Here is a 25,788-nt window from a genome sequence, read left to right as displayed (position 1 = left end):
TTTATTCATTTATTCTTTTACCTATATGTATTGAGCACCTACTTGATGCAGGCACTGGTAATACAAATGGTGAATATTCACTGCCCCAGCCCTCTGGATAGTCTTTTTGTTGCTTTATTTTTCTAAATGACACTGCACTTGAGACCACTATTCCCGCCCTCCTCCCTCCATCATATGCTGAGGAAATATTCCACATACTCATGTTTGAGCTCTTGCCTAAGTGTTTTCCTGCCAGAACACCTCTCCTAGTCCTCTGCGTTTATGTATCATTTACTTATGCTTTAATGGTAAGCTCAATTTCAGCCTCCTTTTGCAGAGAATATTCCAATCACAGGAATATCTTCCTTTCTGAACATATAACGTTGTTTTCATCACTAGAACAAAGCTAACACCAAATATTTGCTCACTAAATATTTGATGTTGAATGAATAGCATCTGTTCCTGCATTATACAATATACTCTAGAGAAACTGAAATAAAGTAGACAGTGATAGTGTATCTGTGCATGCTGTCGTTTAAAACTTACCTATTGAGAAGCTATTATGTGTCAAATATTATCTTTGCCAAATTCTTTTAAGCCAAGACGTCTTCCAGTTCTTCTAACTGACAAACATCTTTTCGAAAGTCTTTAAAATTCATTTTTTTTGAATATTGTTGTGTTTTTTTTTTTTGAGGAAGATTGGTCCTGAGCTAACATCTGTTGCCAATCTTTCTCTTTTTCTTTTTTCTCCCCAAAGCCCCAGTACATAGTTGTATATCCTAGTTGTAGGTCCTTCTAGTTCTTCTACGTGGGACGCTGCCTCAGCATGGCTCGATGAGCAGTGAGTAGTTCCACGCCCAGGATCCGAACCGGCGAACCCCAGGCTGCCGAAGCAGAGCACGTGAACTTAACTGCTACACCACCAGGCCGGCCCCTAAAATTCATTTTTAATGAAAAACGAAATTGACATATTCCATCATATAACACTATTAAGGTATGTTTAACATTTACACAGATGTAGGTTTCCATTTGGAAATGGATTTATTTTAAAATGTCCTGTATTAGTAACCCACTGTTGCTCTAACAAATTACCACAAATTTAGTGACTTAAAACAATACAAATTTGTTATATTATAGTTCTATAGTCCAGAAATCTGAAATGGATCTCCATGGGTTAAAATCAAGGTGTTGGCAGTCCTTTCTGGAGGATCCAAAGGAGAATTCATTTTGTCACCTTTTCTGGCTTCTAGAAGCTGCCCACTCTCCTTGGTTTGTGGTCCTTTCCCATGTTCTGCCTCCCTTTTCCACACTTAAGGTGCATATAATCACATTGGGCCTACCTGTTTAATCCAGGATAATTCTTCCATCTCAAAGTCAGCTGATCAGAATTCCTATTTGACATGTAACCTAATATATTCACAAGTGGCAGAGATTAGAACATGGACATCTGTCGGGGCCATTATTCTACCTACTACATGCCCTTATGGAAATAAGGCATCAGATATCATTATCTTAGAGGTATCAGGCTTCTGAAGGTTTGGCATTGTGCTGCCCATCAGTCAACCTGTTCGCCTCTGCAGGTTAAATACAGAGGAGGCAGGGGCCGGTCCAGTGGCGTAGCAGTTTAGTTCACGTGCTCCGATTCAGCCCCGGTTTCGCAGGTTCGGACCCCAGGTGCAGACCTACACACCGCTCATCAAGCCATGCTGCAGAGGCGTCCCATATAAAAAATAGAGGAAGACTGGCACAAATGTTAGCTCGGGGAAAATCTTCCTTAGGCAAAAAGAGGAAGGTTAGTAATGGGTGTTAGCTCAGGGCCAATTTTCCTCCCCCCAAAAAATTTTTAAAAAATAAAATAAAAAATAAAAAGGGAGGTGGGAGTGCAGGTTAAAAAGTCTCCCATCAGCCAGCATTCAGTCATAATCACTGGGGATTGAATATCATTTAGACATGAGACATTCAGTATCTAATCTTGCAGGCCTGGTTTAGGGAAACCTAAGGTACTACCATAAAGCTTGTGACATTTTGTCTAGATAGAAGAACTTAATAGAATTAAGCAGAAAGAATGCTTGAGGGAATTACAATAAAAGAAGAAAATGATGAATTTGGCAGTGAGACAGGTTGTATTTTGGTTTACTTACTGGAAATAATTCATTCTCTTTTAATCAAAAAATAATGGCAATTCTGTTCAGATGAATAGAGCTGGATATTTATTTGAAATTAGGAATACTACCCTCTTACTATAGATGACAGGACACGTGATTGCAATTTGCCTCATCTGCCCAAACGGTAATGCATACTGGCCACCTTTCAGAAGGGGGTTTTGTGTTGGTTGGTTCCATCAGGACTTGAGCCATGTGTCCCCAAGGAGAAAAGGTTTAAACAAAAGGAAAAGAAAATGCACTGAAAGGCTGAAATGAAGGGAACACTCAGGTCAGGAAAACGAACTTCCTACAGGAGATATTACACGACAGACAATTGTTGGTATTTTTTTAATTAAATGAAATTATTCTCCAGAGAAAAGGCTAGTTGGAGGCTTCTTCTAGTAAAACAGAAATTGAATGTCTAACATGAACACCGAGATGAAAATCTACTAAGTGTACTCTATATAGAATTAGCTCGACTCTATTAAAAATTAATGTATTAATTATTAAAATAAAAACTATTTTAAAGGGCTTTCTGTAGCCAGTATATTTAAAGATGATCAAATCTATACAGTCCTTTCCTAAGATGTACATGTTAAGAATGGGGAAGTTCTTCTCCTATCAGTGTTTTTATTATGCCAGAAAATACAAAGTTATACACACACATAAAATTTTCACTGCAACTTTATTTCCTTTGGCTTTTTTCCTTACAGACATCTTTGGTCATTGTTTCTTTCCAAAATCTCATTTATGAGACCATTTTTCCAGTCCACAGTAAAAAGTGAATTGTACAGAATATCTTTTACTTTTCTCGCTTAAGACTTGATCTATTTGTTATATGTTCATTGAATATTGGGGAAATATGTGTTGTTTAATTACAGAATCCTTTGTCAAACTTGCATTTAAATTGAAGACATGCTTTTGGAAAACATATCTTAGCATTTCCAAGATGACTGACCTTCATTTCACTTTTGAAAACATAGGTTAATCAGAAAATCATGGCATTGTGGGATTGAAATGCAGACATAATTCATAAGGAAACCATCTCTATCTCAATTCATTAACTTGATGTATTCATTTTTACCAACTTGGACACAGTTTGATCCATTATCCTTGCCCTCGCCTCCTCTACATTTCATAAAGCTGATTGTGATCTTAACACATTGTTCTTATTTCTGACAGTATTTTCAGTTGTAACATCTTCAAGAGCACATTCTTTTCCCAGTGCTATCGAATCTAGTTCTGTGAGGAGTGGAGACACCATGCTCACCACCGGGATTTCGTTTCTTAATGACAGGCCTATAAAACTGTGGAACTGGAGGAAGCCTTAGAGTTTGTAGAGTTCTGGAAGATCTCTGAGACTCACCCTCAGTCTTTACCTCACTCTCCTCTGGGAAGAGAAGGGGATGTTTTAAACATGCATCCCAACATGACTTAGCCCAGCTGAAGAGGGGGCTTTCTGTCTGGGAAGCCTCAGAGAGGTGCACAGGGGAAACCTGCCTGGATTCCTGCTGGTCACATCTGTATCCTGGGCTTCAAGGTGCCTGTCTTTCTCCTTCCATAAGAATGCAGCTTCCTCTTCAGTTCATCCTGAAAGGAGGCTCTGTCAATTATTGACACACCGATAGGATGATATTGTAAATATGACATTTCAAGTTTTGGTCAACACAGTATGCATTTTCATGCAGCTCTTTTGCTCCAAACCGGTATCAAGAGTATATAAAATATGAAAGGAGAAAATTAAATATACATAGTCAAGGCTTAGAAAAAGTGATAGTATCTTCACAGACCAGAAATAAAATAGAAATGCGGAAGTGTGAGAAGCTGAAGTGAACAGTCTGCTGGAGTCTGGGTCCAGAAGTAGCCGGGAGCCCTGGGAAGTTCAGTTTATGTGGAGCCTGAAAGTGCTCAGAAGAAGGGGTTCCAGAGCTCAGCTCACAGGTGGAAGCCTGGTCCTAACAGGGGCACTCCATCTCAAAGAGTACCTTATTCCCAGCCTGAATTTATGTAAAAGGCTGAAATAAACTGCTGCCAAACTGCTGTTTTTGGCTATAGATGATGGAGCTCACTTAGGTGATCAGGAACTAAAACAGGTTAGCAGCTAATTTTATAACTGGTCCTGAAACATCCTCAATCTCACTGCAAGGCAGGGGCTTAAACCAACCATTCTAAAACCTGCTTCTGGAATAGGGACCCAGAGATGAGAATGGACAGAGCTAATTTAAAAACAATAGCAACATCAACAAAACCAAGAATTCAGAAAGAAGAGAAGTGAAACCAGAATAAAGATATAAAAGAAATGGGACAACAGAATTGGAAGGCTTGATCTTATAGGCTTGATCCAATAGGTATGTGAAACTCACAACACCCACTCCCCATAAAGAATATATAATACTTTTTAAGTACACACGGAACATTTGCAAATATTGGCCACATACTGAATCACAAAGAACATCTCTACACAATGAATAGGTATCATGCAATCTAATGCTGTAAATTTCACAACAGAAATTTTTTCATCTTTCTAACCTTACTTTACTGAATGAGCTACCTTGTGAGGCTCCTGTTTCTTGTGTTTGAGGCATCATTGAATGTTGTTATAAGGGAAGTTATCAAAGGATTGAGAGTATGATAGTGGGTTGACCAAAGGTCAGATCTGAGGCAGGGAGATCCATTTAGGGAGCTGTGGAATTAATCCAGTTCCGGTAAAAGAGGGTTTTTACCCAGTGTGATGGGAGAAAGGCAGCTTAGTGTAGCAGTGTAAAGACTATGGGCCTTGAATCACGCAAACCTATGCTGACTTGGAGCTTCATCAATAGCTTATTAAAACTTTCTGAGCCTCATTTGCCTCATGTGTGGAATGAGGATAACAGATCCTACTTTGCAGGGTGGTTGTAAGAAAGAGATAATATAGGTAAAACAACTTTGCTGTTCCTCGCACGTAATTACCACTCACCAAATGTTAGACTGGCGGTCGTGGGGAGCGAAGGTTAGGGGCATATATATGTATGATGCATCTATGTCAAAAATAGAATGAAAATTATTTCGTAACTGACCCTATTTTTGAAGCACAGAAGATTAAAAGACAATTCCAGGAGCTGCAGGAACCCAATATTGGAATAAAAATTGAATACAAATATGTTTTCTACATAGTTCCAAACCTCTAGGCGTTTGTAAATGTCTAGATAATTAACTAATTTTTTTCAGCTTTTGTTCACACATTTGGAGTCATGTCAATAGCCCAGAGCCTACAAATCAACCTGGCAGTTCTGAGTCCTATTTTGACCAGAGCTAATGATTTTTTACAAGATATAAAAATAAATACAATGCATCTAAAATTTAAAATCTAAGTATTTATTTAGTGTTTCACCATTTTCAAATTGTACTCAGTGCACAAATCAGCCTCAGGTCCCTTAGTAATAGGCACATGCACTTTTCCTTGAATCCAATGTACATTTAGTTAAATTGTAATTCACTTAAGTATTAATAAAATGGAGCTTTATCTGAAGTCTATATTTATTTATCTGAAGTCCATATATCTGAAGTCCAAAACATATCTTCTACATTTTAAGTAGTTCACAATATAAAATTACGAATACCTTAAAACATTAGGCCTTTTTAAATTAAAAACTGAAAGAATTAAAATCTTGATATTTAAAATCCTTTTATTAAAATAGCTTTATGATTTATCTGACTTGTACATGGGCTAGAACAGAGATGATTAAATAATTTATTTTAATTGATAACCATGAGGGGAACAATTATGAACCATGAACAGAAAACACAATCTATATGAGATGCTACAAATAAAAATATATCAATATACTTTAATACATTGTATCACTAGTTAGGCAGGGACACCAAAAGAAGACGGAGAATAAAGCAACAACTCAAATAAGCAAATAACTAAACATGATAGAAAGAAAAGTATGGAAGAAAGATGTAAAGAAACACAAATACAAAATAAACAAAGAGCTTTGTAACTCATAAAAAGGGAAGCAGAGACACACTTAGGTACAGCCTTCTTGGGAGGTAATGTGATGTGAAGTCCCAGTATATACTATACTTTCTTCCTCATTTAAACATCTCCTTATCTGTACTGACTACCATTCTTTCCAGATGCAGAAGGGATGATATTTCTCCATTTCAGGAAATTCCAACTGGTTCTTCTTTCAAACATTTCACCTTCCTTCTGTTTATGAATTACTCCAAAAAGTTCTCTTTTTTCTAGTATCTCCAGTGCCTTCTAGAAATCTGTTTTGAGATACACTGATGCCTCCTATACTGTTTTGCTTTGTTTACACTACCAAATGTCTTCAATGAGCTTAATACATCTGCTGTTTCCATTTCTTTGATATCTGGTCCGTTCTAAATTCCAATTAAGCTTAATTCTTGCTGAGCAACAGTAATTCAACCAACAAATCCAATAGTCTTTTTAAAGTCTTTTCTTTGTTTTCTCTTTGCCTTTTAATAATACCAATATCTCCCTTCTTGTTTAAGATCTCTTCATCTAGGTTTTGTAAAATCACAAAACCCCAGCTTTTCACCACTCTTTGCCTTTTTTTTTTTTTTTTTTGTGAGGAAGATCAGCCCTGAGCTAACATCCATGCCAATCCTCCTCTTTTTGCTGAGGAAGACTGGCCCTGGGCTAACATCCGTGCCCATCTTCCTCCACTTTATATGGGATGCTGCCACAGCATGGCTTGCCAAGCAGTGCGTTGGTGCGCGCCTGGGATCCAAATTGGCGAACCCCGGGCCGCCGCAGCGGAGCGCATGCACTTAACTACTTGCGCCACCAGGGCCGGCCCCTCTTTGCCTCTTTCAAAGGTTTATGTCCTCATTCCATCCTGCCTCCTCATCCAACTACAGAGATTTTACGACTCTCTTTTCGTGTTTAATACCTACTCGATTACAGAGATCTCACATACTTTCTCAAATTTTGATAATCACTTTCAATGTAATGACTTCCAAAGATCCAAATTTAACTCTGACTTTAATTTACCTGCAAGACACCTATCTCTGTTTGTACTATCCCACCTCGGTGTTTCCCTGTCATTTAAAAGTTAGCATATCTGGAAGCAAACTTCTCGCCTTCCTCTCTAAACATGATGACATTCCTAACATCAGGAGATTTAGAAGATGTGCTTCACTCTGCTTCTGCCACTTTTTAGATCAACTTATCTGATTAGGCACCAAGAATAATCTGGATTTTCTCTTCATTGTGCTTCTAGATTATTTTTAAAAATATATATTCTGTTTTTATTATCATTATCTTAATTCAGGTCTTTCCTTGTTCATGTAATATTGAAATAACTGCTTAACTGGTCTCCCTGACTTCAGTCTTTTCCTCATGATTACATTTATCAAATCATTTCCAATGGTTTCTCAAGGAATCATATACCCACCCTTATCCTGGTATTCAATATCTTCTACTGATCATTTTAGTTTTATCTCCTCACTCTCTAGTACACTTCGCCTTGGTTTGGTGTTGGAACTGGGCATGACTTATACCTCACCACTCAATGTTTTGTTCCTGCTATTTCCTTCCCTGGAGCCTCTCCCATATCCTCTCTGCCTATCGAAATACTTCAATTAAGGACCAACTTAACCAATTTTACTCTCACTTTCCTGACCATCTCAGCCCAAATTATCCTCCTCTTTTGCTGCGTGTCTCTAGTACATATTGCTGCGTATTGTCTCTCTATAACTGGACTATGATACAAGAAGTAATACCTAGTATTTTTTATACCCGTTAGCCCTGAAAGAGTGCTTTATACCATACTAGGTGATTAATAAGAATCTTTAACTGATTTTACTGATCGTAACTCGCTCATCCAATTGTATCTCCTCCATCTATAGATTTTCTCTCCTAAGACTCAATTTTTCATTCTCATCTCTTCCACATTTTCCAAAACATGTCACGTTCAGTTCTTAGCTATTGGAAAACAAATACCACTCTTCAACTGCTAGATCAAAAGGAGTAAGTTAAATACTATTGAGGTAAGCTGACTGATTTTCCACCAGCCAGCTACATGATTTTTTCCAGGCAAGAGCCATTTTGTGGGACAAGTGACCTAGCCTAGGATGACATACATCCAGACTCCCCTGGGACAGTCTTGTTTTATGCCTGTTGTCCTGAAGTAATTAATAGTACCCCCTTTCACTCTGAAAAGTGTCCTGGTTTCAATGATAAATTATACGGTTACTTTACCTGTACTGCCTCTTGTAAAAATGCATTTTTTCTAAAAGAAATCAAAAAGAAACACTCTGTAATATTTTAACCATGTGTCTTTTAATAATCCCCTACTATAAAAGCCCACAAGATTATTAACGAGCTGAATTTTGTGATTTGGATGGGAAATGAGTTTGCTCCAAGATGGCTTCACAATGTTTGCAAGTCCCATCTTAGGTGATGTGCAGTGAAGTGTGGGGATGGGCTGAGGCTTATGAGTTTATAATAGATGCCATACTGGGAAGGGCTAAAGGCAGAACGTTGTGTATGACTAAAGGAAACCACAGAAATAGCTTTCAAAGAACAAGGTACCAACTAGCCTATGCTTGACCTGAGCTACTGCTAACTGAGAAAAGGGAGGAGCTTCTTAATTCAACCGAGTTCAAACCAGGGCATAGAAGCTACAAAACAGTGAGCAGAGAGTGAAGATGGATGAAGTTAGGGACCTATAAGGAGAAGGAAGGAGCCATACCTAGTACGCTGGCCCTAACCTCAGGGAAAGAGTTTGGCTGCACTGGTTAAAATAATCAAGAAACTATTTATATACTTCCTCTGAGACATTGTGGCTCTTAAAAAAATTCTTGGCAACGTTCCACTTATACTACAGAAATCTGTTCAACGTGGGCCCTCAGATTTCGGCAGGGGATTTGCTGTCAAATATTTTGGTTCTGATTCATGGCAAATTTTCACATCATTTATAGGAAACTTTCAGATTAACTCAGAGAACATACATATACAGGGAGTTGAAAAAGCATGTTTTCAAATCTTAAAAGGAAAAAAATCATTTTAAAATCCCCTCTGTTATTTATATATAAAAAATCAGCCCATGTACTATTGCATTCCTAGAGAGGTCTTCGGTTCTTCTTATTTGGAATGCAATTTATACGAAATGGTTTATTTCACTTGTAAAAAACAATATGCAGCCCCACTACATAAAATCTTGCAGCTACTTTATGATAATTTTCAGAAATTGGGCTCCTTAATACTGTATTTGCTTTGTCTAAAAGCATGCTGCAAATGGACTTTTGCTATGTCTCAACTTTCATTTGTTGTTCTTCTTGGTGGATTCCAATGGACAGGCTGCACTTGCAATCAAACTACTACCTTCGAAAGTTGTCAGTTCTGGTCTGGAATAGCATGACTGAAGGTTCATTTGTCTTGTCAGAGTTCAAAAGGGCACGCAAGTTTTATCCCTTGGCCCGCTCCCTTTTCTTGCTTTTCAAAATAATTCTGCAGTGCCACTTGGTTTTTGGCCTTGACGCCTGGGCACACATATGCTGGCAGGGTGAGGCTCCTTCTGCTCATCTTCCCAATGAAAAGAACTGAGGCTAGAAGGGACGGGAAAATGAAACTTGAAGGTATTAATTTTTAAACTCCCAAACCAGTTGCTGTACCTGTCACTTTAGGCTTCTGAATTTCATTAGTGTTGACAGAGATGAACGACATGTCCTAATTGAGGGCTCGTGCCTGCAGCTTGACAGCACTGGCTTCTTTATTAGCACTACCACAAGGCCTCCTTCCGCACGTCTGCCGTCTGAGACGGCAGTAACCACCTCCACGGACTGTGTAGCTGGAAGAGGGCAATGGGACTGCAAGCCCGTATCCAAAGAGAATCTCTGCCTCTTTCTCTATTCCGTTCTCTCTTCCCCTACTCTCTTGCAATCCTCTTATCTCTAATACACTGAAATAGTTACATCTTTGTAAGCCCCATATCACATAAACAGAAGAGAAGAGAGTGAGTGAGGACAGGAGAAAGAAAAATAGAAAGAGAAAAGGGAAGAGTATGATAGGAGAGAAAACACAAGAGAGCAAATGTATGAGCTCATTTAAATGAAACCTCACGATTTTATATTATGTCTTCAGATTATTGATCTGCTCACACATTACTACCTTTCAGTTTATTCAGTTGTTAAAAAGCAATAGGTTTGGGGGCCGGCCCGGTGGCACAAGTGGTTAAGTGTGCGCGCTCTGCTGCGGTGGCCTGGGGTTCGCCGGTTCCGATCCTGGGCGCACACTGACGCACCGCTTGTCAATCCATGCTGTGGTGGCGTCTCATATAAAGTGGAGGAAGATGGGCACGGATGTTAGCCCGGGCCAGTCTTCCTCAGCAAAAAGAGGAGGATTGGCAGATGTTAGCACAGGGCTGATCTTCCACACACACACACACAAAAAAAAGCAATAGGCTTGCGTCAGCATCATATCCATATGTATAGTTGTAGGAATACAAAATTCACTCACACCAATGAATCTGTTATCTGTTATGACTTGTTTAACTAAAACTATAGTTCACACAACTATATTTCTACCTACCATTCCTTATAAGTACAATCCTACACATACTTAGCACTGCCATATATAACATACACATATAATCTAGCTATACTTGGTATGCTGTGGACATTTAATAACTGCTCATTTGCTCTCTTTAATAAGTGAAATTATTTCCACAATCTATGAATGAAAATGTGTGTCTATAGTTTAATATATATATTTTATACTATATATATATATATACACACATACTATATATCTCTCTCTCCTAACATGTTTAACTTGAAAACTTAAGAATATTTTAAAACACAGAATCATTTAATATATTCATTAATGAATGCAATTATTTGGCTTTTGAATAGGTACTTCACAAAAGAGGCTATCCAGTAGCCCGTATCCTTCAGGGAAAGTCAAGATAGAATCATAATAAAATACCACTACACAGTCAAGAGACTGACTAACATGAGAAACCCTGCTAATACTTTTACAACTCTCACAAATTTCTAGTGGGATTTTTAAATGGTGGAAAACATCTTGGAAAACAGTTTTCCATTATCTAATGAAGCTATATATAGGTATATCCATAGAATCCAAAAATTCCAATTCTAGGTATATGTCCTAGAGAAGTGCATGCATATATGCATCAGAAGACAGGAATAACAAAATTTGTAGAAGCCTTATTTAAAACAATACAAAGTAAAAACAACCCTAATATCAATAGGAAAATGGATAAATTATGAATTAATGAAAATGATTGAACTGTAATTATAAACAACAGTATCAATGGATTTTTATCAACATAAGGTTGAACCAAAGAAACCAGACACAAAGGAATAAATACCGTATGATTTTGATTATAAAAAACTGTAACTGCATTGTATAAGGAGGGATATTTAAGTAGTAAAGCAATAAGATGATTAGTATAAAAGTCGAGTAGTAGTTATCTTTAAAGAGGAGTAAGAGGTTGGATTGAGAAGAAACATTCAGCGAGTTTCTGGGCGGCTGGTAATATTCTTTTTTTTTTTTTTTTTACCTGGGTGGTACTTAACTGTACATTTATATATTTTACACTTTCCCTTATATATGTTGTTTTCACAATAAAAATCTATATTTAAAATGCCATAGTTTCAGCTCTCTGTACCTACTTCTACTAAATATCCCAAGAAAGAAATTCACAGTATCACAAGCAAAAATATTTAGTCTTTTTGAATCTAATCAGACATTCCCAATTTTTAACCCCATCTCCTTAGTTACATTGTTTTCCCCATCTCTGTAAGCCAGTGTCCTTAGATTAGAATTAGAGATCTCAAATCAGAATCTAAAAATGATTATTTTAGCCTACGATGTTTGCAAAAGAAACATACCAGTTAGGAGAAAAAGTTTCTCTTTTTTGTTATTTGGGTGAAGATTAGAGCTCACGATTCTTGTCCTTGACTGAGCTGCTCATCTCCTTTGGTATCTCTCCCATATGGTTTTTTCTTTTCCATATTTTCTCCACATCCCTAGGGTGAAAGTAAGGCATCTTCCATGAGAACTGTGCAAAATTTCCAAGGATTCACAATCCATATGACTTTTACGTCCCATACCCTGTACCTCAACTTATGCATTCTGAAAAGACAGACGAGGCATTAGTAAAGAATTGGGCTACCCTAAAATAACTTTCTGGACCCTACACCAGTTGGTAATTCATACTCAACCTTAGAAAAGTTTGGGAATTTCGTAAACATATTTGGCTGGGGTATCAGCTATTCTGGTTATTAATGAAAATTGAGAAAGGACCTAAAGTTAGACCTGGGTCTGAGACAGCTAGGAGTTCAAGATAAGGGGAAGGGATGAGTCCCAGATTGGAAATCCCCAGGATGGAAAAATACATGTAATAACTGTCATTTCAGTTCATCCCACCAAGCAACTCTTCCCTAAGTTCCACCACCAAACCCTCAGGGAGGAACAAACTAGGGAGGAGGACTGTAGTCCGCTAACTCTAAGGGTTTGGAGCGGGACAGAGAAGAGAATGCTGGAACCAGTTAATCTTCATCTTTTTTTTTAATCTCCTTACCTAGTAGGGCCTTGCACTGTCCCTATATTATTCCCAAGGACAACTTGGTGTGGGCATTCAAGGAAGTCCTAAGGCAATGGTCCAAGACAAGGGAAGAGCAGAACTGAAGCCATCTTCTTGTATTCCTCCTCTCTGAGTGGCCACGAATTGCCTTCCCCTGCTGGTTGCAATGCGGAACAGCCTTCAGTTTCTCCAAAGTTTCTTACTTGGTGTGTTGCTGCCACTCTTGTTATTTCCTGCATTCCATGTTTTACTTTGTATTTTTTCAAGGATTTTTTTTTTTTTTTTTTTTTTTTTTGTGGTGGCAGGGAGAGAAACCCAGTTTAGCGAGATGGAGAACCTGAGTCAGCCCCTGCTTGGGTGTTTATGGGCTTGACAAGCAGATGCTAAAATGGACCAAAATCCTGGAAAATCAGAGAATTCATTACATGTTAGGTCCATGGTACACAATAAACGTGGATCAAGCCAGAATCTGAAGGTATGGCTGCTAGGCAGAATCAAAGCCAAGAAATCAGGTCCCCAAAATACAAAGAGTAAAAAGGGCAAGAAGGACAAAATTGTGTGGACAAAAACAATCCACATGAGTTGGGGGATAGATACTAACATTTCATCCCAGTTTAAAGATACTGAAAATGTGTACTGATGCTTAGCATAGTATAACTACTCACTGAATTTAGTTACACAACTTTTAAAAATAGTTATTGAGTATTTCCCATATCCAACATTTTTAAGCAACAATTTTGTGTCATATATTCTTCTAGGCTAATGGGAATGTGACAGACAAGGTCACAGCCCACAGGGATCTAGTGATGCAAAATGACATGTAAAGAAGTATGTATAATAATGCATAGACTTATGTGCTCTGATTTCAAGTTGATTGGACTCAGAGCACAGGTGAAGGATCTGGTCCTATACAAGGACAGGAAATCTTTTTCCACTGTAAAATATGACAAAGAATAAAAGATTGGTGGTGGGAAGCAGGGGGAGTTTATTTTCCCTAGGTAAGAAACTGACAAGATTGCCTACTATGAGTGAGAAGGTGGCAAAAAATTAAAGGTCTGAGGAGAGACTTAAAGGTTTAAAATAGCAAAGAACAGAGTAAGAAGGCTGAGTATGGAAACAAAGTATCATCAGACACCTAAGACCAGTTGGGGTGGAAAATCATGAATTTACAGTGAAGCAATGTGGATAATTTTGTGATATTTTTAGCCATTTGCAACCATCCAGACTAGATTCATCCATGATTGAAGTTGTTGAGTGGGTCTGAATGAAAGAAAATTGAGGAAGATTTGGGTATACTGGGCAAGAGAGTAAATTGGATTGTTGCAAAATTAAGTGTTGACACCATATTGAAACCTTTTGTTAAATACATCTTAACAGTCAATGATGATATTTCCAAGATTGAGGAGCAACAATCCCTATGCAACAATAACTGGAACAACCATCTGTTAGTTGAATGGTATTAATTTTGCTTTGTAAAAATAGCTTTGATTAGAAATTAAAATAGGGGCCAGCCCCGTGGCGTAGCAGTCAAGTACGCGTGCTCTGATGCTGGTGGCCCGGGTTCAGATCCCAGGCGCGCACTGATGCACCGTTTGTCAGGCCATGCTGTGGCGGCATCCCACATAAAGTAGAGGAAGATGGGCATGGATGTTAGCTCAGGGCCAGTCTTCCTCAGCAAAAAGAGGAGGATTGGCATGGATGTTAGCTTAGAGCTGATCTTCTTCACGAGAAAAAAAAATTCAAAAAGAAAAAAAAGAAATTAAAATAATTGTGTGCAAGATAAACACCTCAAAGGTTTTATGACATTATTTTCTGGTTTCATAGTCTACAAAAATACTTAAAAGAGCTACAAAATTGGGTAATTTGAGAAGCAGTTACTAGACAAAATGTGACCTTTTTAGTGATGAACCTTCTTGAAAATAAGAAAGGTTTAGATGGGATGATGACTTAAGCACCACCTCATTAATGCACAGAGAAATACTTGCCAAGATATGTAAAGAAGAGCTAAAAAAGGTGCTAACATAATCTGTGGCTACTCGTCTCATCTCAGAAAACATATTTTCTGACCAAAGCAAACACAAAGTAAAAATAATAAGTCTGGTTTCTAAGTTTTTAGCTTTTGTTTATTACTAGTCGGTAGAAAACATGCTATAATTTGTGTCCCTTCGAATTAAAATTAAGCACAATGGAACTAAACAGCCACTTAATATATTACAGACTGAATCTAGCAAAACATTATCAGTCCTGGTGACTATGGAGAATGAAGATGTGCTATGGTTAATGGATATCTGAAAGAACCTCTCGAGTGGAGAATGCAAACCTTGGGAACACTAGTATAGGAGTATTTCTTGGTACTTTCAGGTCTCAGAGAAGCTATCACTCTGGATCTGAAAGTTCTGATCATGGAGATCAGCAGATTTATTTCATTTTATTTTTTTTAGCATGGTAGCTTTCAGCAGGGAAAGATGCCAAGAGATCAAAGACAGAACATGTGCTTAAAAATGGATACAATATAACCACCAACTAGCTAGGCAATCTTAAAAAAGGCTTCACTTTGTTAGCCTCAATTTATTCAACTATAAATCAAAGAAATGCTACTCAATAATTTCTAAAAGTCCTTTCAGTTCAAATATTATGTTCCTTTTAAAAATATTATTTTGTGGATTGTACGTATTATCTCTTAACAGTGACTGGTCTGGCTTTTCAATAAAAAGAAAATGAATTATTCTGATGATATCTTAAGAGGGTGATCGAACAGGTCTGTGGAGTGGGAAAAGTGACTAGAAAACATAAAACTTAAGTTTGTGTCTGGTAATTCCATCAAATGTTGTTGACAACAATTTCCTCATCGGTGGCATGGGAATTATCATGTACCCTTCCAGGTGCTGGATCAAGATGCAATAATACAGATGAAAGAACTTCAATCAAATAGCATAATAAGACCATAAAGGACTATAAAAATATAAGAGATTTGTGCTCTGTGCAAGTCTGATCACATGTCATCATTAACCTATAGAACCCTAGGGGCTATACAGTTGCATTGGGGTTAGGAGTATAGTATTTATAGGTCCACCAGGAAAATTGGATTACATATAGTAGATCTGCTAGACCAATTCTCTCCCAAATCAATCTTTTAATAAAAGCAGTCCCAGCTAATATCCCTGAAGCTTAATTTGCGTGACCTGATAGGTTGACACTAAAGTTCATTTGGATGAGAAAATCAAAACAGCCAAGGCGATTCCGAAAAATAACAGGAGTGAAGGCAGTGGCAGGGCTGGGGGTGGGGAGAGGTTTGTTCTACATGATAACAGAACATTTTAAAGGACGGACATTAGAATTCTGTCATTTGGCATAAGAATAGTTGAAAAGATCATTAGTATTGAGTGGAGAATCTATTTAATTTGCTAATTTAGAATATTAAAATGGGAAAAACCTGAAATATTCTACAGCATAGTGACAAGTCACTGTTTTTTTTTTTTTTTTAATTTAGATTCCTAACTGACATTCATAAAATTCTAAATGTAAAAGACCAAAACTATAAAAATTGTAGAATAAAATGTAGGAGAATATGCTAACAAACTTGATCTTGGCCAGGGTATGTTCTTTACCAAGATACAAAATGCAAAAGCCATAAAGAAAAAAATATTGAAAAACAATGAACTGCTAAATAGAAACTCTATACACAAAGTTAAAAGATAATTTGCAGACTAAAAAATATTTATATTATATACAACAAATGATTAATCTTCACAATAAAGAAAGAGCTGTTAAGACATTAGAAATTCAGAAAATGTAGAGGGAGGAAAGAAGGAAGGAAGGAACAAATGAACCAAGGAAGGAAGGAAGGAAGGAGGAAGGAACGAAGGAAGGAAGGGTAAAGCATATGGACAGCACTTCACGTAAGGAGAAATATAAAAATGTCTGCATTGGGCCGGCCCCATGGCTAGTGGTTAAGTGGGCACGTTCCGCTGCTGGCGGCCCGGGTTCGGATCCCGGCGTGCACTGACGCACCACTTCTCCAGCCATGCTGAGGCCGCGTCCCACATACAGCAACTAGAAGGATGTGCAACTATGACATACAACTGTCTACTGGGGCTTTGAGGAGAAAAAAAAAGGAGGAGGATTGGCAATAGATGTTAGCTCAGGCCAGTCTTCCTCAGCAAAAAGAGGAAGATTAGCACGGATGTTAGCTCAGGGCTGATGTTCCTCACACACAAAAAAAATGTCTGCATGTATACTATATATATTGCATACATGTGACCAGTTGATGAGAGGGGCTTATCTTAGTCTTCCAGAGTGACTGGACATTTGAGAATAAGAGAACAAAACCAAAAATCATTAAAAACTAATGGCAGGTCACATATTGGAAAAAGCATGACTGAGATTGGAGAGTTGGGTTTAAACAAACAAGGTTTGAATATGAGAAGCAGGGTCTTTAGAGTCTGGGGCCCACTGACCTTCTGACATGATGTTACTTTTATACCCCTAGGCTTAGAGTAGGGTACTTAAAAGAGAAGACATCTTGAACAGATGCCTCTAAACTGAGCGTGGGGATAGATTATGATAGAAAATCTGAAGTTACGGATATTAAGTGATAGCATTCTTAAAGTCCTAGTGTGGAATGAAACTGCTCTACTCTTTCTAAGGACTTCTGGTTGTCAGATGAACAGGAGTGGATTAAGCTTGAGGCAATTTTACTTGTGTCTCTAGGTTTAGCTGGAATCAAAGGATTTTACGAGAGGAAAAATGGCCATACATGATTTTAAATTCTCTTCACAATTGACTTTGTGATATTTTATTCCCGGGAATGCAAAGGCAAATAAAATAAAACCAATCAAAATACAGTTTTCCAATGATGTAGTTTGGCTTAACTCAAGTATTTAAATACATTCTAGCATTCTGTTTAGGTTATGTGAATTTTAAAAACACAATCTATGTCAAAGTAGACTCAATTTCCATCTATTTCTCTTCTATCCTTATATAGTCAAAGTTATATTTATGGGTATTTATGTGAAAATAGCACCTTTAATCATACTTTAGTCTTTCCAAATAGTTAGTAGATTTTATAGAGTTTGGTCAAGGTCTAAATTTATATGAGGGGCTTGTGGTGGTCTTGTGTACACACTTTTGTTTTGCTTTAAACATAATTAGATTTCAATATGTGCCCAATAAACATTTTATTGAGAGTTTCACAATGTCCATGGCCATATAGCTATCTTAACAGCCAAAACTTTGTTGAGCTTCAATTCTCTCAGTCATTTTAGTTATAGAAATTGATTGGGAACTGAAAGGACAGAGTGCTTAAGGCTGAGAGAAAGTAGCCTGGGGGTGGCCTCTACCCTCTCTGCCTGAGGTTCTGTACTACAGAAAGGTCTGCCGGCTCCTTGGAGGCGATGCACACCTTCTCCCAGTCTGAGAGCAGTCTTGAGGCAGGATGTCAGCAGAATATTCCATTGCATTATTGTTCTACCCGTCTCAGTACTTAACTCTTTGCCTTGTTTCTCTTCCTGTGTGCCCACATATCTATGCTACTCCACATCAACTCTGAACAGGAAGCAATGAAGTGCCTGAGACAGGAAAAGGGAATAAATCACAGACTCTAGAGCTCAGAATTAAAACCCTTCTGTGAGCTCATCCTGAACTACTTAACCCGCCTTTCCCATTCCCTTCATAGATCCCATGCTTCAGGAGTTACTTATTACATTCCCGCCCTGTACTTTCACACCGCCCTGGCTTTATTCTCCTCACCTTAAATTGTCTGCCTCTCATCTCTACATATTCCAAATTCTGCCATTCTTCAGGGCCTAAATCAACTTCCACATTTCTAAAAACTTTCCTCATCCCCTGATCCTTTTTCATTGTTAATATCTTTGGAACATCCTTGATAACTCTCTCTGACATTCATCACCTTCCATCTTCTCTTGTGAGATGTCTCATTTCCAAAGCAGATTCTGAAAAACAAATATACAAACAAACCAACCTTGTTAAATTATTAAATGAAGATAGCAACACCCTCAAGGCTTTCTCTTTCTATTTTATTTGATTATGAAGTATTCCACTTGCTGAAAGGTGGCTTAGATCACTCTAGGCAATACCAATCAATGAAGGTGAATTCTGAGTCAGGAGGCCATATGACACTTTAGGGTCACACTATGGAAATCAAGTGCGAGCAGGTCCAGTCCACTCTTTATGAGGGCAAACCCTGAGCTTTCATCTGAAGTAGCTCAGGAGGACTGTGGGAAACTAGGTGTCCGTAGCACTGCTCTGTGTAGTTGCCTACCAGATGCCCATCTTTCCCTTGCATTTAATAACAGAACCGATTTTTATCTGAGCACATTGCTGCCAGCCAAGATATTACAAGTCCTTTTCTCCCTTGGAGTTCTGCGTAGGCCTGTGACAGTGTTTTGTTCAAGAGATGTAAGTGGAGATTTCCTTCACGAACAATCCCTGAAGTCTGCCTCTTTCACCTCTTCCTCCATCTTGCTGTTTGGCATGAGATGAGAACAGGAAAGCTGGACTTCAAACAGCCATCTTGGACCATTAGGAGAGAGCCTTATTATAGAGATCGTGGGAGGTGGAGACAGTTTAAGCACATCGCTATATTAGGGTTTTGGTCACATGCAGCTGAACTTACTGATATGCTCTATAAAGCTTGCTTCACCTCTGCTAACCTAAGAGCTGTAAACTTAGTTCATTCTGAAACCATAAAAAAAATGACATGTAACAGAACCCTTCAGTCTACTGCGTGCATTCTGAAAGATCATGACTAGGTCAGGCTCTTTGAAACAAAGACCAGAGAAATACTGACCTAAGACCAAGACCCCAAGCATTCTTCTACTCTGGACTCTCACAGGCCTGTTTCCACTGCCATGTCTGGTTTTAGGACACACTACTTCTCACTTGGATGACTGGAAAAGTCTCTTTTCCAGTCTCTCCTTGTTCAGTTCTCCCTAATACATATTACTAATGGAGTTATCTTTTCAAAGTATAACTTTGAATGTCCTGCTGTTTGCTAAAAGTGCAATTATTTTTTTCCATTGCAATCTGATGTTTTTCAAGCTACTTACCTGATAAGACAGTGCATACTCTCAAATCAGGTTCTTTCTCTAGTTCTGTTTCTGTCTACTTTCTTGTGCAACCTGTATTTTATCAAAATTAATTATTTGCTGTTTCTAATATGATCCCAGAAATGATTCACCTCCTGCACACAGTCTTATCTATGTTATTCCTGATATTTGAAATGCTTTCTCACACCATCTGTAAATGGTTTTATTATACCCATCCTTAAAGATTCAGCTCAAATAGTACCTCATCTTTGACACTTTCTTTAATAATAATGATGCCTCTTAAACTATGAATATACTCAAATAATGACTAAGTTTTGAGTAACTACTGTTAAGTCAAAAACTGTAAATGGTCTGAAATTTTACAGTACTTGCAACTAAAAATTTAACCTGCCAGTCTATCTTCTATTTATACACATATCTATCTATCCACCAACTATATGTGTCTGGGTCAGAGACAAAGTCTGTTTATTACTCACAACAAAGCAGTAGCAAGAGCAATACCTTTGTGTGGATTTCTTAACGCTCCAATTCCCACTGGATGATGTGGTGAGTGCCGTATGTTACTTGTGCATCATAGGAAATGAACTCCAAAATTAAGAAACTCTCATCTTACATAGAGCTCTGGTGACATGCCCATTCTCTCCTCCAGAAAAAGAGAGAAACCTTATCATTATACTGAAAGGTAAGCAAATGTCCCCAGGGGAAGACAAGGGAAGGGAAGGAAAGGGAAGAGTAAGGGAAGGGGAGGGAAGGAGAGGGAAGCGAAAGGAAGGGAATAGAAGGGAAGGTCTTTACCTCTATACCCTGGGATGTCTCCAGAGAGGGAGATGTCTCCAGCTTTACTTTCCTGAAAGGTCTCCTTATACAAACATTGGCTGTAAATGCCTTTCCTCAGAGGGCTTGAATCATGCAGAAACATGAGATAATCATGGAGAATTGTCTTCCAACAACTACCATGAGTCAGGCACATTATATCCGTTATCTCCAATCTTAACTCTAACTCTCTAATGTAGATATTAGTATTCCAGTTTTGCAGATGAGGCGACTGGAGCTCTGAAAAAGACAAATAACAAATAACATACACAAAGCTACAGAGTTACTAAGTATCAGGGCAGGATTCAAGCTGTGGTCTTTTGGCCTTGAAGTCAATATTCTATCCATCACAAAACCAATGCAGTACATCTTCCACTGAAATCAGCTTCCTCATGTTTAATGTGAATTTATTTTATTGTGCATATTTTCTGTTTTTCCTATTTTCATGTAAGCTTCTTGAGGACAGAGACATGTCTTGTATTTCTACTGTGCCTAATGAAATGAATAGCTTGTGATTACTGGATGCCTTATTAAGATTGCCTGAATGAAGAAAATCTGTCAAAATACATACGATGAAAATTTGACATCATACCACCTAAATAATACATGATTGTGGAAAAGAGGTCACATCATAAGATTCAAATATAGCAACCTCTTACTTGAAATATTAATAATGATCTCAACTATTTTTTACTCAGCTGACAATTTAGCCTGAATGTTTATAAAAATTTGATGTCTAAAGTTTAGAAAAAGTAACTAAGACCTGATAATAATCAACGAGGAGGAATATATAGATTATATGAGTCAATTCACATGAGTACTAATATAGTTTTAATATAAAGTATCTTGAAAAATGAAAAATTTATTTCATTTTAGAATTAAACTCCTTCCATTCTAACCAAAAATATGCTCTATGCTGAAGAGTCAAAATTAATGGTTGAGTTACAGACCTTTTTCCCCTCAATCTGGGTCTGGGGCAAAAGCTTTTCTCTCCAACAGTTTATTCTAACATACTCATCTTCTATTTACATGGTCCATCTTCTGTTTGCATAGTTCATATCACTGGAATATGTGTTCATAGTTCTTCCTTGCCTGAAATCAGGCTGCTCCACTCTTCAGAACTTAATGAGTTTCTTACATAAGAACACTAGAAACTGTTAAATATCTATAGCAAAATTTAGTCCCAACTTTGTCATTTAAGTACCCTACACAAGTTATTTAGTAGAATAAATATATTTGGTTGCATTTCTCCCTTTGGGCCAGTATTCACTGCTTTATTCTCCTCCTTACGTTAAATCATGAATATTTAAGGCTCTTCTTGCATTCTTGCTAAATACCTGCTTTCAACATGTGCCTGTTTTTGAGATAAGAAACCTCTATTTCCAACAAATTCTGAGAGAACAAAATATATTTACATAATATTTTAATAAATATTATAAGTTGGTATTTTTTTAAAAAGGGATATTTTTACCTTTTCTCAAAAAAAGATATAACAAGAAAACAAATGTGAGTCCTCATGAGTGGGAGGAAGGGTATGTTTCATTATATTTTAAACGACTTTGGCAGTTGTTTTCCTTACATACATGCAGGATATTAAAGTGTTAGCTGTGTGTGTGTGATTTATCATGAAACCTCTCTACCCAAAAAAGCCCCGCTATTTTAGTAGAGTTCAATATATTTCCTTTGGGGAAGATTAAATAAAATATGTTAACTCAGTTAAATTTGGAGTCTGATGACAAATGACTAAATGTGTTCGAATTAGGCAGGCACAGGAAATCTGCCCAGCAAAGAACTAAACTGGGAAATAATGTTTGAATGTACAATGGCAACGTTTTTCAGTTTGTTGCTTTAGAGTTCAGTATTATTATATGCTATTAATTTTAAGTAGTAACTTAAACAAGCAGAAATAAGATTCCTATATTCCGGCACACAACTCAGCTATATAGCTATACACTAAAATTCAAATTTATATACATATAAAGGTAAAACGAAATTAGGATGGGGTAGTGGAACATATTTTAGATTTGATTTTGATGTATGACATTTAAAAAAGGAAAGGATATCTTCACTTAACCTCAAATTACATGTCAAAGTACACTCAGGGATTATTTAATTATTATCTTCTGATAATGGAACTAAATTACTAGAGGTAGGGAATATATCCTTATTGTGAATTTTAAAATCAATTATTTTATATAAAGGGTAATTATAAAGATAGGGTTAGGAATTAACTTGGGTTCAATCAAGTTCAGGCCAGTTGACTTTGGTAGGTACAGCTAGGAAAATAAGTACTGGGGCATATTTTTAAGTGTTTTGCTCAAGATCGAAGCTGGAGTTGATAGCAGACAATGGCCATCCCAATTACACATGTTTCTGAAAGTGGAGGTTTGGAATTATTAAGATAAAGTATAATGCTTTTCCATCTTTCATAATCCCAGAGTGACTTAGCTAAGAGATATAAAAGATAACCTATTGCTATTAATGCTAAACTCACAGATATAGGAATACATTTTTTCTATGTTGTGAATTTCAAACCTTAGCAAAACACATACAGATACAAACAGAGACCTGGAGAACACTCCATACGCCCCAACATCTTCCTTTTATTTAACCTTTGATGCCGAAACAGAGCTACTCCCTTAGGATATACCCAGAGCACCCCTTTCATCCTCAGAATAGAGGCTGGGTTCCACTGCTATGTCTGTTCATAGAATAACTATTTCTTCTGCAGGGCACTCCAGCCTCTTGTCCTTATTAAAGGGAGAATCAAACTCAATGAGAACAAAAACCTGGTAACAGTAAAATCATGTAGTATAATGCTTTATCTCTTAATTATTCTTACATCTCCTATGAAGCCTAGTCTGCTTTCCTAAGGTCATAAAGCTCAACAAACGATCACTTTATAAGATCAATTATTTTATATGTTTTTATTTTCTTCTATAACATCCAAAATGCATTTTTGGTATGGTGTCTTCTGTGGAAGACAAATCAAAAGAGGAGGTATTCACATCACGAAACCGCAATGGTTTGCCATTTTTTGCAATAAATTTCTAAGTAGACCCATTTCTGATGTCTAAAAGAATTACAGCCCAGCACTGAGGATTCAGGCCATTGAATTAAGGATGGACAGGGTTTCTCAGACAACTGGAATTTAATTTCAAATAATGAACCAAAGAAATATAAGAAGTTGATATTTTCAATGGTGTTGAGTTAGAAGTATTTTCAGATGAAGTTTGCAACACCTTGAAGAAATGACATTTCTATTTTTTTTGAAAACATATTATTATACTACAGAAGATATAAAATGAACTGCACATATGAGACAGTGCATGAGCTAAGGCATGAGCTGAAAAATATGGGAAAAAGAAACATAAGACTTCATAACAAAAAAATTAGGTGCTGGAGAAAATCTCCCAACAGAGAGAAAACAAATCTAGTTATTAAACTATTTTCAAGAGTGCTAGGCAAAATGGACTATGCAATTGCAGTTTAGTTTGAAAAATTTCCTAGGTCTTTAAAAATGTTCTGATCCCACTTTTCTATCTCAAGACCAATGCACTGCCAACCAGTCACTCACATGAAGCATTAGTAGCTGGAGATACCATTACCCATGGTGTTGTGTTGGAACTCTGTTGATTTTGAGCAATTTTAAGTGTAAATGATTGAATAGTTTAAAATGAGTAGCTTTTAGAGAACTACTATAGGTGAGTAGAACTGCACTTAAAAGATCAGAAGATGAAGGCAGGCTAATGTCTCTGGCAATCTAATTGTTATTGGAAAAATAACCTCCTTGAGCCTAACAGCCGTGGAGAATTAGGCAGCAGGACTTGGACAGATAGATAGGCATCAAGTCTCTGCTTGAACTAAGTGTTTTTGCTTTTATCTCAGTCTCTTCATGATAACTTCTGAAGAAGCTGAATGACTTTGACAGAATTTAGTAGAAAGTTCAAGATGTACCTTAATTTCAATCAAGGGGTCAGTCTGCCATCTTGATTTAATAAAAGTTTGGATGATTATTGCCTATTTTAAAATATTATTTTCCTATCTTTTGTATCAAATAAAATAGCTAGGCCCTTTAATATTGTCTTCCCTGACATAAATGTTGATTTATAGTAATTCTCGCTTTAATTTCCACAGAGGCAATTGGTTTCAGATAATGTATATATTTTGTTATAATCTTCAACATAAATGATAATGGTGGAATTTCCTCTCATCTTTAAGTCAAATAAATAAAATTGAAGTTTAGAAAGAATTTTTTCTTCTGCAGTAGATAGAATGTGAAAGTATCAATCTCTGAAAACTCTGGCAACAAGCTAAGTTTTGTGAGACACCTAGTAGAATTCTAATCTTTTATAACCTATAGTTGCCAAATTTTGTGCTCTACCCCACTTCTACCAACATACACACACACAACGTTTTCATGAACTGCAGTATCCTAAAATCTTACCCAGGAGAAGTCTTAGATATACCATGAAACAGGTCCAGCCACTTCCTATATAATACTGCCCTCCATTCTCCTCTTCTTCTGCTCAGTTCCTCTCCTGTGCTGTTAGAAGCCTCTCTGTTTCTAAGACCCACTGATGCTCTTGTTGCCAAAGCATTGCCGAATTCTCTGGAGTTGTCAAAGTGTAAAGGCAGGTTGTCTCGTAAGCAGTGGTTTACAGAATCCCTTTAGACAGCATAGCATTACCCATTTCCATAGTGGTAATTTAAAAAATAGCTCTTAAAAAAAAAAATTATAGCCCGTTCCCTTCAGATGTTTTTGAGGCTCAGACTACTCCACTAAGTAGAATCTGGGCTGGGACAAACAGCTTAGTAACAGCTCTCCTCACTGCTAATTATGCTTTCTTACTGGACCATATTTGTCTGCTGGATTTTCTGTTCCCACAGAGTTATCTTCCAGTTATCTTCAGTCTCTCTTGCTGGTAGCCTTAGGATGTGCTTCCCCATTAATGTGCCTGAATACATCTGTTTCAAAGCAGAGTGTTAAGGCTTAGGCCATTTGTCTATCATCTCCATTACTTTTACAGATAAAAATCCTTTGGGGGAAGAGAAGAACTATTTTGATGCAAATTATTACTAAATCTTCCAAGTTATCCTCTGGAGCCCTGTAACTGCTGAGGGTAGAATTAGATTCTGGAGGTAGCTCAGGATGGATGCCATTACAGGTTTCCCAATGAGCTAACACATGCATTATTATTATGGTTGCTATTGTTATTAACT

Source organism: Diceros bicornis, chromosome 14 (genome assembly GCF_020826845.1).
Source record: "Diceros bicornis minor isolate mBicDic1 chromosome 14, mDicBic1.mat.cur, whole genome shotgun sequence".
Taxonomy (NCBI): Eukaryota; Metazoa; Chordata; class Mammalia; order Perissodactyla; family Rhinocerotidae; genus Diceros; species Diceros bicornis.
This window is presented reverse-complemented; position numbering follows the sequence as displayed.